Source organism: Pezoporus flaviventris, unplaced genomic scaffold, assembly GCF_033815535.1.
Source record: "Pezoporus flaviventris isolate CSIRO_AGI_PZ_B2104156 unplaced genomic scaffold, CSIRO_AGI_Pfla_v1 ptg000066l, whole genome shotgun sequence".
NCBI lineage: Eukaryota > Metazoa > Chordata > Aves > Psittaciformes > Psittacidae > Pezoporus > Pezoporus flaviventris.
The window spans coordinates 20,304,352-20,318,672 of NW_026892614.1; the positions used below are offsets into that span (position 1 = coordinate 20,304,352).

Genomic DNA, 14,321 nt, shown 5'->3' on the forward strand with positions numbered 1-14,321 from the left:
GACAGCCTTTGCATGTCAAAGGTAACTTAGATCAGTGTTTTGGGAGAAGATTTTTGCTCTCCCTGCACCTCTTTTTTCCAAGAATGGTTTATTTCTGAATGCTGTCTTAGCTGGAGAAGCTGTGTAACTTGGATTAACTCTATCAGCAACTGAAGGGACAGGTGGCAATAAGGCAAGTGATGAGGCAAGTGCACCTGACCAATGTTGAAGAAGGTCAGACAGTGTTAAGCCCATTAAGCAAAATGACTGACATGCTGGGGAGCTGGAAAAGGAGTGTTAATCCCAAAGAAAAGAGTTTACCAACCCTATATGAGCACATTGTTAGAAAAGAGGGATAAGTGCACTTTTTGTGTCTGGAGGAGAATGGAGGCTGACAGCGTGAGTAACTGGAAGACTTTTAGTGGCCTGCAGATACAAAGCAAGAATTTCAGAGGAAGCAGACTGTAAAACAGCACAGGTATGATCTGGGAGGCCCCACAAAAAGCTCAGCAATCAATCATCCCTGTCAGTGCCACTCATGTTTGTAGGCAGACTGGTAAAGAGGGCTGAAAATCCACCTATTTCAGAAGGTGACCTCCACCTTTCTGCTATCTTTCTTGGCAAATGCAAACGTGCTCTAAACTACGCTCCAATAATGTTTCCTGAAGAAATACAGCAGTAGGTGGCAGTAGTTCGTGGGGTTTAACACTTTGAGTTTAATCGGGTCAGTTTTGGAGCATTTGCAATAAATGTGGAAAAGTATCTACATTTGCCATCTAGCGTAGGAACTAATCATGTAACTACAAATTTGTGCAAAAAGATCAATACCTGTTGATCAATATATACATATTCTATATACTTCAAGGTATGTATGTTGTAGTAAGCTGTTTTGTCACACTGACATAATTAAAGGAAGCTATGAAAGCCCTGAGCTCTGAAATGTCTATTTTCTATAAATGCTGCAAGCCTATGAAAAATTCAAGAAAATCATAGGCTTTCCAGTTAATTCTGGTGAATTATGAGTATTCCACATCTGGAAAATGCCCTTCAAGCTAAAATGTTATCCAGCAATTTTATCAAATCTGAACCTGTTTTCTTCTGGACAGTGTGTTCATATTGATAAATTTAATACCCAAGGTTGAAAGAAACAGAGAAATATAAACACAGATGTAAATAACTGTTTGTGTGGCCCCAGATACACATATTTTTTCAAGTAACAACATTGTCACATGAAGGTTAATAATAAACAAATGTATCTTTTTAATGTATGCTCAACACCAGTTCCAATGAAAGGTCATCTTTAGAAAGCTTAAAAAAAAAAAAAATCCATTAAAACATGTTCAGTTGGATAGCTTTCTCCTGCTTTTTCATCTCTTCTTTATGCCTTGCACTCCAGTAGGCTCCTCTTCATACTGAGGGCATCCTAGTTTGGAGTTTCTTTTCCCTCAGTTTGCTGTCTTGTACAAAACCAGTAAGAGATATGACAAATCAATATGTTGGGTTGATGGCAAGTCAGCAAACAACCCGTAAATCCCAGCTTTAGCAAGTGGGCAGCCCAGTGGAGCCCCAAGGGCTCCCGAAGCCCGCTTTCTTCACTGTTTGCTTTTGCTTACAAAAGCACATGAACTGGAAAAACTGGACAGTGATTGTCACTACTCATGTAGTTAGTAGACAGAAGACAGTAAATTAAACAAAATGTGTAGCATATGATCCCTATTTCCTGCCTCAGGATAATGCTTATATTACAGAAGGTGTTTGTTGATAGGGTATATGTACACTGGGAGAAACTGTCCATTTTAGTAACATGTTTCGTTTGAGCATCTCAGAGAAGTTTACACATATTGACTAAGTTTCATAATGCCCCTAAAGAATTTCTGATTTCTGTTCTTATATAGCGGATGAGTAGCCTGAAGGGCAGAGAGAAGTTTTGCCCAAGGTTATAAAATGAGACATTGACAGGATTAGAAATAGGTCCTAGGAATCATGGTATGAGCGTTGCTTAAATACAGTCTCTCAAGAGCAAAAGTGAATATACTGCAATCATGGTTTATATTTCCCAAAGCTTTCCTACATGAAATATGCTATAAGAACCAACAGAATGCAGAAGAAAATGTGCAGTATAATGCAGAGGCATTTTATGAGATTGTGAGAGGGTTTTCAGCCCAATTGGTTTTATTCTTTTAAATAAGAGCGAAAGATCAGAAAGAAAAAAGGAAAAAAAATAAAAGAATGAAAAACAATCAACCAGTTCCATTCCAGCTAATAAATGACAATGAGAACTGGGAAAGGACATGTCACTTTCATCTGCCACAATTTTTCTTTTATTTGCCAAACATCATACCCAGGGAAAAGTGCATGATATGAGGATATCTATCTTCCTGATCATGATAGAATTACCTTAGGCAATTGCCAGCTAAACTGCTAGAGCTGGTTGAAATGTTTGAAATTGAAAATGTTTGCAGAATATTTTTATACCTGAATAGAGAATTAAAGTGGATGTACTGATTTTTCCTTATCCCTTATACCCTTTCCTCCTCCTGTCTCCATTTTCTGCTTGCTAGCTGGATGAGAGAATACAAAAGGGATGAAGAAGGCCAGGAAAAAGAAAAAGAAGGTGATTTGGATAAAAAAGAAGGGCACAGGACTTTGAACATTTTAACAAGCAGTCAGAAAAAAATAACTCCAGAAATGATATATTCCAGAAATGGATGTCTTAAAGTAATGTTTTCCAATTGCATTCATACCTAAACCTGGCAAAAAGTGTCAAGAATTACTTATTTATTGTGTCACTTGTGATAAAGCTGTGAGAACCACCAAGAGGACTAGAGATTGGAGCATGACGGAGAGTGGGGCAGCTGGGTTTGCTTAGCTTGGAAAAGAGAAGGTTAGATGAGATCTAATTGCTACCTTCAGCTGCCTTAACAGGAGGATATGAACAATCAGGCTCTCCCAGGAACTGCACACTGAAAAGACAAGAGGTGACAGTCACAAGTTGCAGGGAAATTTCAATTGGATGCAAGGGAAAAATTCACAGTGATGATGGTTCAATGTGTGAACAGATTGGCCAGAGTCTGAGCATCTCCATCCTTGGAGGTTTTCAAATCTCCACTGGGAATGGCTCTGTGCAACCTGCTCTGACATTACATTTAAGCCTACTCTGAGCAGGGGCTAGACAAGGTGACCTCCAAAGCATTTATTCAGTGTAGATTCTGATATAATTATTCTGTAGGAATGTATCTGAGCATTATTCTGAACCTAAAAATAAGTAAAGGTAAATGCTCTTTTAAAATTCCCTATGTTTTCTGGTTATACTATGAATATAATTTCTGGCAAATATTACAGTAGTAAGAAACATTATTTTGTAAAGTCTTAGAAGGAGCAATGAAGGTTTTATAGCTTCTGCATTTACTAAGCCCAAGTGTTACCCACATGGCTTCCAAAACAGAGATTCGCAAAGCAAAAACATTGCCACTTTGACTACCATCACCTTTTATTTCTAATCAACATAAGAAGCTTATCAAAAGTAATCAGTAAAACAGGTAATAAATCTCCATGCAAAGTACAATTCAAACAGGTTAATTAGAAAAGGAAAAGGTGAACTTGCAAAGCTGTCCTTATGTAAATCCACATTCCTGACTCTGTAAATGAGGGCTTCGGAAGCATCACCTGCAGTTTTGGTTATCAGCTAAACTGTATGCTGCTTTCAAATTACTGCAAAATCTGTAGTCAGAAAGATTTGGAAGGCAGTGCTCAGCAAGGTTTTCTGAAGAGAGAATACTCTGGAACTGTGCAGGGTGGGAAGAAAATTGGAATTTGGATAACTGAGCAACCATCTGTCCCAGACTGTTAAAAAACACACCCTAAGGGAATCCACCACAGCTTTTATCTGGATGTTACTCCATGTACTCATAGGGAAGAATTTATTCTATTCAAGGATCTTTATTGCCATTGCTAATATCATTCTTCTAGCCAGGAGGTGGCAGGAGTAACACAGGGTAATTGGGATTAGTAGGAGACAGGGAGTAATTGGAATATGAAGGAACTCAGGAAAATATGACATGAGCTGCAGGTGGGTAATGAGAATGAGATAAGCCAAAATCTATGGCGGGGAACTTTGGCAGAATTACTACTTTATATTATTCCTAATATTAAAAAACTTCCATATGATAACTAGTATAGTACAAACTATCCTTCCCTCATGTGACATGCTCCTACATTCTAAATGCATGAGAAAATAAGCCTTGGTAAGTAATTTTCTAACTCTTAACTGGAGAATTCAGACACTCCTTTCCTTCATTATACATTAAGTCCCTCTGTTGCACTAGCTAGGACATAAACAGAAATGTCAATCCTAGCTCAGCGATTTATGTAAAATGAAATATAGGGTGGAATTGGTTGGGACTGTTATCAGAAGAAACCCCAGAGACCTGTTCAGTCCCACAATAAAATTGGGTAGCCCTGAGTGTATACATAACCTTAAGTGACCTAGAGCCTGTGATGCTTCTCACTGACATTATCCTACATTGGCCACTGGTTAATGGATTGGGAGCTCAAGTAGTGTTAACCTCTATCTTTCCAATTGCAGGGAATGATAAGGGAAGAAACATGAAGAGCCAGCTCAGAACCTGGTGTCACTAACAGAATTTGGGGTTTTTGATCATGTGACAATTTACACGACAGTAGGCCTGCTAGCAACAGACAGGGTGTACCTATCTCAAAGGGAAAAAAGGAACTTTGCATAGGAGTTAGCAAAGCTTGTTGAAAGAGCTTTAAACTAGATTTAAAGGAGGAAGGGGTAAAACCAGGCTAGCCAGAGACAAACCTGGGGGCAGCATGGTAATATTAGAGGGATAGTCCAGTATTAGGGTTAGTTCTGTTTAATATCTTCATCAGTGATCTGTATGAGGAGACTGGGTGTACCCTCAGTAAGTTCGCAGATCACAACACCAAGTCAGCTGGAAGTGTTGATCTCCTGTAAGACAGGAAGGCTCTGCAGAGGGATCTGGACAGGCTGGATGGATGGGCTGTGGCCAATGGTATGAGGTTCAAGAAGGCAAAATGCCAGGTTCTGCACCTGGGTCACAACAACCCCATGCAGTGCTACAGGCTTGGAAAGCTGCTGAGTGGAAAAGGACCTGGGGGTGCTGATTGACAGAGCTGAACATGAGCCATCTTATGCCCAGGTGGCCAAAAAGGCCAACAGCCTCCTGGCTTGTATCAGAAATACCACAGCCAACAGGGCCAGGACAGTGATCATCCCCTGTACTCAGCACTGATGGTGAGGCTGCACCTTGAATACTGTGTTCAGTTCTGGGCCCTTCACAAACACATTGAGGTGCTGGACTGTATCCAGAGGAGGGCCATGAAGTTAATGAAGGGTCTCTTCTTATGAGAGGGCTCCTCTTATGAGGAATGGCTGAGGGAACTGGGGTTGTTTGGTCTGGAGACGAGAAGGCTCAGAGGGGTCCTTATCACTCTCTATAGCTACCTGAAAGGAGATTGTAGTGAGGTGGAGGTCAGTCTCTTCTCTCAAGTAACAAGTGTCAGGACAAGAGAAAATGGCCTCAAGTGTGCCAGGGGAGGTTTAGGTTGGATATTAGGGAAAATGTCTTCACTGAAAGGGTTATCAAGGAGTGGAAAAGGCTGCCCAGGGAAGTCATTGAGTCACCATCCCTAGAGGCATTTAGAAGATGCACAAATGTGGCACGTGGACACATGGTTTAGCTGTGCATTTCGCAGTGCTAGGTTAATGTTTGACTTGATGATCTTAAAGGTCTTTTCCAACCTAAACGATTCTATGAATTCATGATTCAAATCCATAAATGCAGATTAGTGATGTGAATTCATCGGTAACATTACTGCTGATTTATTGCTTCTTTATGAAAAGAAGGTCTGTAGCTAGATTTAGATGGCTTCTAGGAGCTCCTCCTTGTGCCCTCTGCATAAAGCAAGCAGGGTGAGAATTCATGGCATCTGTATCACCAAGTGAGAAAATACATAGGATTTTGCTTGGCTGATACATGCCACTTCTTAATCACCTACACAAAACCAGTTGTCTCCATTTCCACAGGAGACAAATAGGACTTTGCACTTGTCTTAAGTATCCGCAATCACAGCTCTGTTCAATTCAGTGCTTTACACTTTGCAGCCTTCACTTTTCACACCCCAGACTGTAAAGTGCTTCCTTCCTAAGGAGAAGACAGTGTTGACTCAGTAAGGGTGGACATAAAGAAAGATTTTGCAGAAAGTTTACAGCTTGCACTTTAGATAAGTTTTCTCACATAATTGAGACTGCCTTTTCTGTAGTAAACACCTGCTCAGTTTCCCATTATTCTGATTTTAAGTGATTTCAAAGTAAAAGTATCTTGGTAAGCCTGTGTACTCAATACACATTGCTACTACCTATGTTTAAAAAATTACAGCTGTCATTGGAAGTCCACCTCTCAATCAATGTTTGTCACTATAATGTGACAGAACAACTCCGCAGGCATTTATCATTCTAATTATTGATCAGCAGTACATTAATCTCTGTTCAGTCCTTTTGTGCAAGGAAAAATAAGCGTTATACAGTGTGCTTTCCCTTGGGAGATTTAATATTATTGTTGATGGCACATTATTAAAATATGTTAATGGATTTTTCTTTTTCATATAAGTCATGATTGTGAATACAGATTCCTCATTTATATAATACAAATATATATTATATATGTCTAAAATATTTAATATATAGTTTTTATATATAAATATATAATACATATATAATATAGACGTACATATACATGTATAAAAAATATACAAGTATTAATATATATGATATACATATGTGAAATACATATATAATACAGAAAACCTCATACAACAATGAGGTTCTCTGAAATTTCATGGAGTATCAGACAGTAAGTCTGCCAGTGAAGGCAAATCTCTCCTTGCAGGCAAACCTACATGAGATCTTTGCTGGGACTCCATTCCCCTCAAGCCCTCAGTCTGCAGGATAAAGACCTTCCAGATTAGTCTGTGCTTCTTTCTAGGTTGAGTGTGCTTAGGGAAGTAATACAGTGACTGTAATAGCCATAACAGAAATCTGCATTTGATTCTGCAGAGAGCATCCAGGAATGCCAAGGCAGTAAGTTTTGTTTCCTTAAGTCATCCCCTCCCTAAGGGCCTTTCTATGGGATTTGCAGCACTTTCTTGGACTTTCATTTTAACAGCTATAAATAAAATCTATTATGAAGGAAGCACTTTTTTTTTTTTTTAATTGAGTAGTTCATATTTTATATAGGTTCATCTTTTCATTAAGATTTTTGGATCTTTATGATGGAGGAGCTGGAGGAACTCTTGGGTTATTCCAGGGGGACTGAATCTGTTTGCTTGATTTGCTGTTTGGAGAGGAATCTCATATATTCCAGTTTTAATATTCCAGGAAAGGTTTTGACTGTCTATCAAGGTATTCTCATCAGTCAAAAGGTTTCCTTTTCTCCTCCCTTTGAATTAACATAACTAATGACAGGTAGTGGCAAAGCTTTGAAGACAGAAGTCACTTCAATCCTTTATAGTTAGCAATACCTCTCTCTTCCCATGCTCATTCAGGCAGTTCAAAGAAACAGCACAAAAAAATGTTGACATCTAGGGTGTGTGATTCATTCTGCACTGTTCAGCTGTCAGGTTCAGATGTTTGCAGCTGTGACTTTCAAGACACAAATTTGCTGCAAAGTCTTTACCAACGGAGCCAGAGAGGTGGAATGGCTGGGCAGGGAACATGGAGCAGAGGATCTGGAGAGGCAGGGGAAACCTAGCAAGAGACTGGTGGCTTTTAAATACCACAGCTGGTTGGGGGAAATAGCAGATAACAAATCACTTTCAGATAATTCAACTGTTCTCTCCAACCAGCTATTGCTGTAATTTTTTCATAGTTTGAAAGGGTTGAAAAAAATTCTTAAAACTTTGTATCTGCTAATGAGCAATATAATGTACTTGTCTGAAGTTTGAAGAGTTGCGCCAGATAATCTCAATAGGATATGTTTATTAGTGCCTGGTTTGTAATAAACATGAGCTATTGACACAAAGTATAACCAAACCAGAAAAAGCTGCATAAATTATACAAAAAGAAAGGAACCTCATCTAAGAAATTTGAAGAAATAGTTTAAATGACTTGATAAGAGAATGAAGACGTAGGTGATACCTGCATCCTCCTTTTCAAGGTCCCTGGTAGACAGAGGGCACTGAGCAAACCTTTGTGACTTGTTGTAGAAATAACCTTTCTGTCACGACACTCCCCTGGAGCCCACCTTGCTATAAGAAGCTGTCAGCAAAGAGCAGTGACTGAGTAGGCAAGGCTGATTGATGCTTTGGCTGAGCAAAAGTGCTCTGGCACTAGCTTCCTCATAGTGCCAGTATTTCGCAATACCTTGGTCAACTTCTCCAAGAAGCGTTCTTATGTTTCTTGTATATGTAGCTGTTAACCTATAACAAAATGTATGCGTACACAAGCAAAATAAATTATTTCATCTTTTTTTTTTTCCCTCATTTGTTTCTCCTTACTCTCTTACCAAAAATTTCCATTAAGCAAGTATTCATCATGTGGCAAGTGTTGGAAATCCCAAACACCGACACAACAGCAACCAGGTGAAATTAGATCAGGGCAGGCAAAAGAAATTATGAAAGTTTCAGACACTGAATGTTTATGGGGAAGTTGCAGAGACCTCAATACATTCAATCTGAAGAAAAGATGAAAGAGAAAACACAGTTTACAAACAAGTAAAAGACTGTTGGGAAAGGAAATCTATTAATCTGTCAAACCTGAAGCTGCAACTTACATCACTACAAAGAGAATGGATGTTAATATTTCCTCAGAAGGAAAAAAATATTCAGGGAAATCATATTCAAAGCAAATCACTTGTGAAGAGCTGCTTCATGAACTTCTTTTAAGGTAGAAATAGATTAAAATCTTCAGTGGACAGATGGAATATTTGTATCTCAGACTGGTGAGTACTGGTGACAACAGCAGGAAAGCATTAGCCTTTTCTGCAGTGGGAGCTGATGTCAATTTTTTAGAATAATTTTGAGCATTTCCATGTAAAACATTTCCTTGATATTGATGGGACCCAGGACATTGCCAACACACCCTTGACTATGCTGCTCTTTTCCTATGTGACACAGAAGCTTCTTATGGCTGAACTGAGGTTTATAGTGGAGTGCAAAAAGTACTGTCTGGCTCAGTTTCTGAGATGGGTATGGACTTAATACTCTGTAGACTTGTCTGGACCAAGCAGCTACCTGGTCCATGGTTGTTTGTAGTTGTGATGGACAGAAGTGGATAATTCTTGCTGTATGAAATCTGCAGGAGAGAATCATGCATTGGTTTGTGAATGGAGCTTTCACCATTCTCTCCAAAGCTCCTAAATATAACACTGCTGTATATATCAACATACTATTGACTTTTAAAGACTTTTTAAATCTGGTCTCTCACCAGAGAGGAAATAAAGAACTAACGCAATACATAACTCTAAAAGCTGTTGCAATGTTTTTTGATGAAGGTTGGAATTGAGATCTGTTGCACTCCCATGGATTAGCTCACAGGCCCACTGGGAAGTACAGAACTGGGAGCTGCAATTTGTGGCATATCTATGCTTGTCGCCCTCACAAGCAGTAGTAGGCTTTATTTCCAACTATGATACACTGTTTCAAACATATTCTCTCCCTTTTAATTTCACAACCCCTGCATGGTAGTTTTCCTCATAAAACTTTCTCCACTGGATTAACTCATCCTCTTTCTTCCCTGGCAGCATTCATTGTAGCAGGTTATTAAAATATGTAGTCTGCTGAAAAATTGGGTGTACAGCCAGAGCTGATCTGTGCTGCTCCTTTTAGTGCAACAATTCTTCAGTCCTGTTGACAGCATTTTACAGAAGACACAGTTGTGTCTTGGTTTGTTGTTTCCTTTTATCTAAAATAAGGGAGTGCAAGCTGAAATTATGCAATTGGTGTCCCTTCAAGAGAAGAAACTGCAAATAAGAGAGATGTTGTTGGGCGTGCAAATTCAAGAAGTCGAACAGATTCACTATGAGCGTCACAGGTTTGGGTCTCTAAGCAGAGCAAGCAGCTGCACAACTAGTCCTGGCCGAGGCTACACTGGAAAATTAGTGAGGCAAGACACTGACAACGCACATCCCATGCCACAGTACCAAAACTTGGCCTTGGGAATCTAAACACTGCCTCCCCCTTCTCCGCCACGTGGACTTGTACAAACAGTTTATCCATGAAGATTACATACCTAAATGAGCCACTAAACTCTGGCATGGAACTCTGGGGTGAGTTTGGGATGAGTGAGTGAACCTGGGATGCACCCGTCTGGCCAGATATCTAGAAGGGGTGGGAAGAGGTGAGATATAACTACCCTGGTCTGACTGGTGAGGGGAAGAGGGAGAAGGGGAACTGTACAGCTGCATGGACAAGCATGCCCGTTTAGTGTCGTTGGGATGCCATGCACAGCAACAAGCAGCCCAGGAAGGGAGGTGACTGCAGCCTTCTAAGCCCCACCTATACATACGGTGATAGATGGTTTCACAGTTTCGTTTCAAAAGCATTGGCTGAGTGGAAGGTGCACCAGCACCAGCAGCAGCCTCAGGACCTCGGCACAGATGTGGCAGGCAGGGGGCCATGTCTGTGGCCCACAGTCCTGGTTTTTGATGGCAGAGCTCTGCTCGATTGTATCCTGCATTGTTTTACCCCTAATGGGTTCTCACACGCAGAGAATGCGATAAAGGACAGAGATTTCCACCAGCACCAGGACCCTCTTGCTTATGGTATGCCAGCTTGAAGGTCTCAAATGAGCTGCCCTCTAAAGTAATATGTTTTGAAAAAGAGCCTTGAATATCTTCCACTTGGGATGATTTCCATTCTGGTTACAGCTACAGTTATTTAGCGTGCAAAGATGCATGCCAGGGTGTGAGAAGACCCCAAGTGCAGGAGTTAGGGGGAGCAGAGAAGGGTTGGGGCAAGGAGGGCTGAAGCCAAGAGTAGAGAATTGGAAGGATGCACCATGCTGAGGACCTTGGCAAGAGCACAGATGAGGGATCACAGAGCTTGGTGTGGCCGGTCATGGCATGAAAGGGAAAGGTGAGAGAGCAGGGGTATGAGGCCGGGAGCCATCTGTGCTCAGGGGTACCTGAAACATGGGGTTGGTGTTGTCCAGTCCTGGGTTCATCCAGGGTCCTGACTCTCCTGGCAATGCAGCCAGCAGCCTTGGGCAAGCTGCCTTCCTTTCTAGCACCACTGCTGGAAAGGAAAGGGGGAAAAGGCTTGAGGTACCAGCAGAAGGGCAAGAACCTTCATCTGAAATTTATTGTGCTGTCTTCAGAAAGCTGCTCCATTCCTCGGTTTGCTGATTTGCAGACCTGCAGTGATGCTGCTTACCTTCCTCACTGGAGCGCTGCAAAGCTCAATTCATTAGTGTTTGTAGCCTATTTTAAAACCCTTAACTGAAATGTGCTAAAGAAGTGAAACACATTAGGTACAAAGCATGTGGATATTATTGATGATCATACAAAATATGCTTCAATAAAAGCTTAATAACTTACCAAGAGGAAATAAACCCTTGTGTTACCTCAAATGCACTACACATGGCTAATTTACAATTCCTGGCATGTTTCTACAGAGGAGAGACAATCAGCACACATTATTTCAGAAAAGGGTTTTACAGATAAGCAAAATGAATATAATTAATAGTCTTCTTAGCCAGCATAAATCAGCATCACTCCTGTAATTGCCCGGTCACTTTACACTACCTGCATAGCTGGGCCAGTTTTGCTTGGTGTGACCAAAATTACCAAAATGAATAATTTTGCTAGAAACATTTGGCACTGGGGCTTACAGAGGGAACTGCTGATGGACTGTGTTTCCCCAGATAAATTTTAATACTCAATTTCAGTCAGACAGATTATACCACCTTTGTAATCTTTTTCTGAATTGAAAGAAATTCTTTGAGAGAGCCCTTGGGAATTGAGGGCACAGTGGTATTGTGATCGTTTGGAAAACTGCCATAATTACTTTTTCTATAAAAAGAATATCCATATCACACATTGTGAAGGACAGAATTTTTAAAGAGATGACAAAACCCGATCTGAGTGGATTAAAGTTGAGGGGCAGATATTTGATGGAATGTATAAAGTGGGTTTACTTTTGTTGCACTGCAATATACATTGTAGGCAGCCCGTGTTTGTGCAATGAGTTGAAAACTCTGGGTCCTGCTTGTAGAGGTAGTTCTCTGGTCTCTTTCTGCCTCTTAAGAGGCATAAATGATGAAAATACTTTTTAGCATGCTGTTGCATGGTTAGAAGTCATAAATAATTGCAAGCATATTTTGTGAAGGATGTTCAACTAATCATCAGGAAGACATCCTGAAAGATTTTTTGCCAGTTTGAGCTTAAAAAAAAAAAAGAAAAAAAGAAAAAAAGAAAAAAAGAAAAAAAGAAAAAAGAGAATTGTACCAACTGCTGCTAAAGGTTTTGTTTATCTCTTCTGAGGAAATGCGGAAAATTAAAATTGTTATTTTCTAGGTTGTGTTTTTTTTCCCTATATTTTATGTTGTGGTCTTTATTTTATATTGTTTTAATTATCTGTAAACTACAATTGAAGTAGTTAAGCAAAAACAGTTCAGAAAATTGTTCATCTCTCTGACACAGACTCTCATACAGATTCTTAACTTTCTGTGCTCTATGCAACCCTCATGACCTGGCTGAAAGCTAAGCACATAGGTGTGCAAAGCCCAAGGGCTACCACCCTCCTTGACTTTCACTCACCACAGCAAGTATTCCTTCCTGTAACTTTATAGGTCCTCTTTTGGGTAGCTGTTTTTCTATGTACACCCCCACCCCCAATTTCTCGTATCACATGAACTTGTTTCAGCTTCCTTGGTTTTTGGAGCTTGTTCAATAAGCACATCCTGGCATCTCCCATCCCAGCATCCTGCTCACCTCCCACTCCCAGCAGCTCATTCTCATCCCCAGACTACCCACTCCTTGCAGCAATTTGCACTCACACTGTGAATCAGAAAAAGAATGTGGCTGAGAGCAATTAATTTCTCAGGTTATTTTTCAGCCAGTTCAGTCCCGTAGCTAGTTCATTGAATGTTGGCACAAATGATTTGCCAACCCCAAAGGAAAGGTGACTGGGAAGGGACCCAGTGGCACAACCTCTGCATCAGCAGTACTGAGTATTCCACCCTAAGGTCACTTTCTGAAACCAGGGTACAAGTGTGATACCAGTATCATGCTATTTTTGTCCTGTCAGAGTGCCAGGTTTTTAAGAAGGAAGATGAGGTCTTATCCAAATGTGCATTGCTTGTACTCCTGTGATGCTGAACAGCTTGTCCCTGGTACATGCAGTGGGCTGCAGGGAAAAGGGACCATCAACATACCCCCATGGTGGGGCTGTCCTACCCATTCCCAGCTTTCTATCAGATTATCAAACTGATATGCCAGCTGATATGACAGAGACTTCATTTTTAGTTAAACCACTAAACTGTGTATACTGTGTGCTTTAATTGAGTAAAGCTCAGAAATGGAAGGTCTGGGTTCCACTACTCAAGTGTCAAGACAAAAAAGTCCATGGAGATAACTTTGGCATGAACTCAGTGTTTAAGCTGAACTGCATCAGTGCTATGAGCCAAGAATATCCAAATGCTGCATACTCCTCCCCAGTTTTTTTCTGATATCAGCTGAGCATTTCATGTTATTTTCAAAAAAACATATTTTTATCACCATAACTGATAAAATGCAGGAAAGCACAACAGAATCGTAAAATATCATCCTCTGAATGTCATGGTGCAAAAGGCAAATGAGCAGGATTCTATTTAAACTATGAAGTAATGTGCACACCTACAGTACAAATGTTCTTCATCAAGCATCATATCATCATAAAGTTGATGGCAGGCAGAATACGTTGTATAACCTCTTGCAAGAAGTGAGATACAAATCCCAACACAAGGAAACAAAAGGATAAGAATTCTTTATTTTCATTGAAGGATAATTTTCTGCGCTTTCCCAAATGGAAGAGGGGAGAGGAAGGTTCATTCAAAGGATAGAGAAACTTTGTAGAAAGTCAGCATAAACACCACCAAATTAAACAAGCAATTTAACTCAGTGTCCTAATGAATGAATAAATACAAATGCCAGCAGCAGATGCTGAAAAGCAGTAGCAAAGAGTTATGTGTCAAGTTGTGTCCATTACAAAATAATGAGGATATCTTTACTTTTCACATTGCTTTAATTTTATTCATTTTATTCATTCATAAAGTCATTTGTGTCAATTCATAGACAAGAAAGACCATGGATAATATGACTGGT

At 40.1% G+C, this 14,321-nt stretch overlaps 1 protein-coding gene and 1 long non-coding RNA gene across 3 annotated transcripts in view; both read right to left on the reverse strand.

Annotated features, from left to right (window-relative positions):
• Nucleotides 1-12,396, reverse strand: part of LOC133278300 (uncharacterized) — a 33,951-nt gene extending 21,555 nt beyond the window's left edge. For both annotated transcript variants that reach the window (XR_009746505.1, XR_009746506.1), the window contains exons 1-2: nucleotides 12,155-12,396; nucleotides 11,144-11,253 (exon numbers count right to left, since the gene is read on the reverse strand). This is a non-coding gene — a long non-coding RNA (uncharacterized LOC133278300). The remainder of the gene's footprint in view (nucleotides 1-11,143; nucleotides 11,254-12,154) is intronic.
• Nucleotides 1-14,321, reverse strand: part of FBXO30 (F-box protein 30) — a 322,115-nt gene that overhangs the window by 183,934 nt on the left and 123,860 nt on the right. The gene's annotated exons all lie outside the window — the stretch shown is intronic.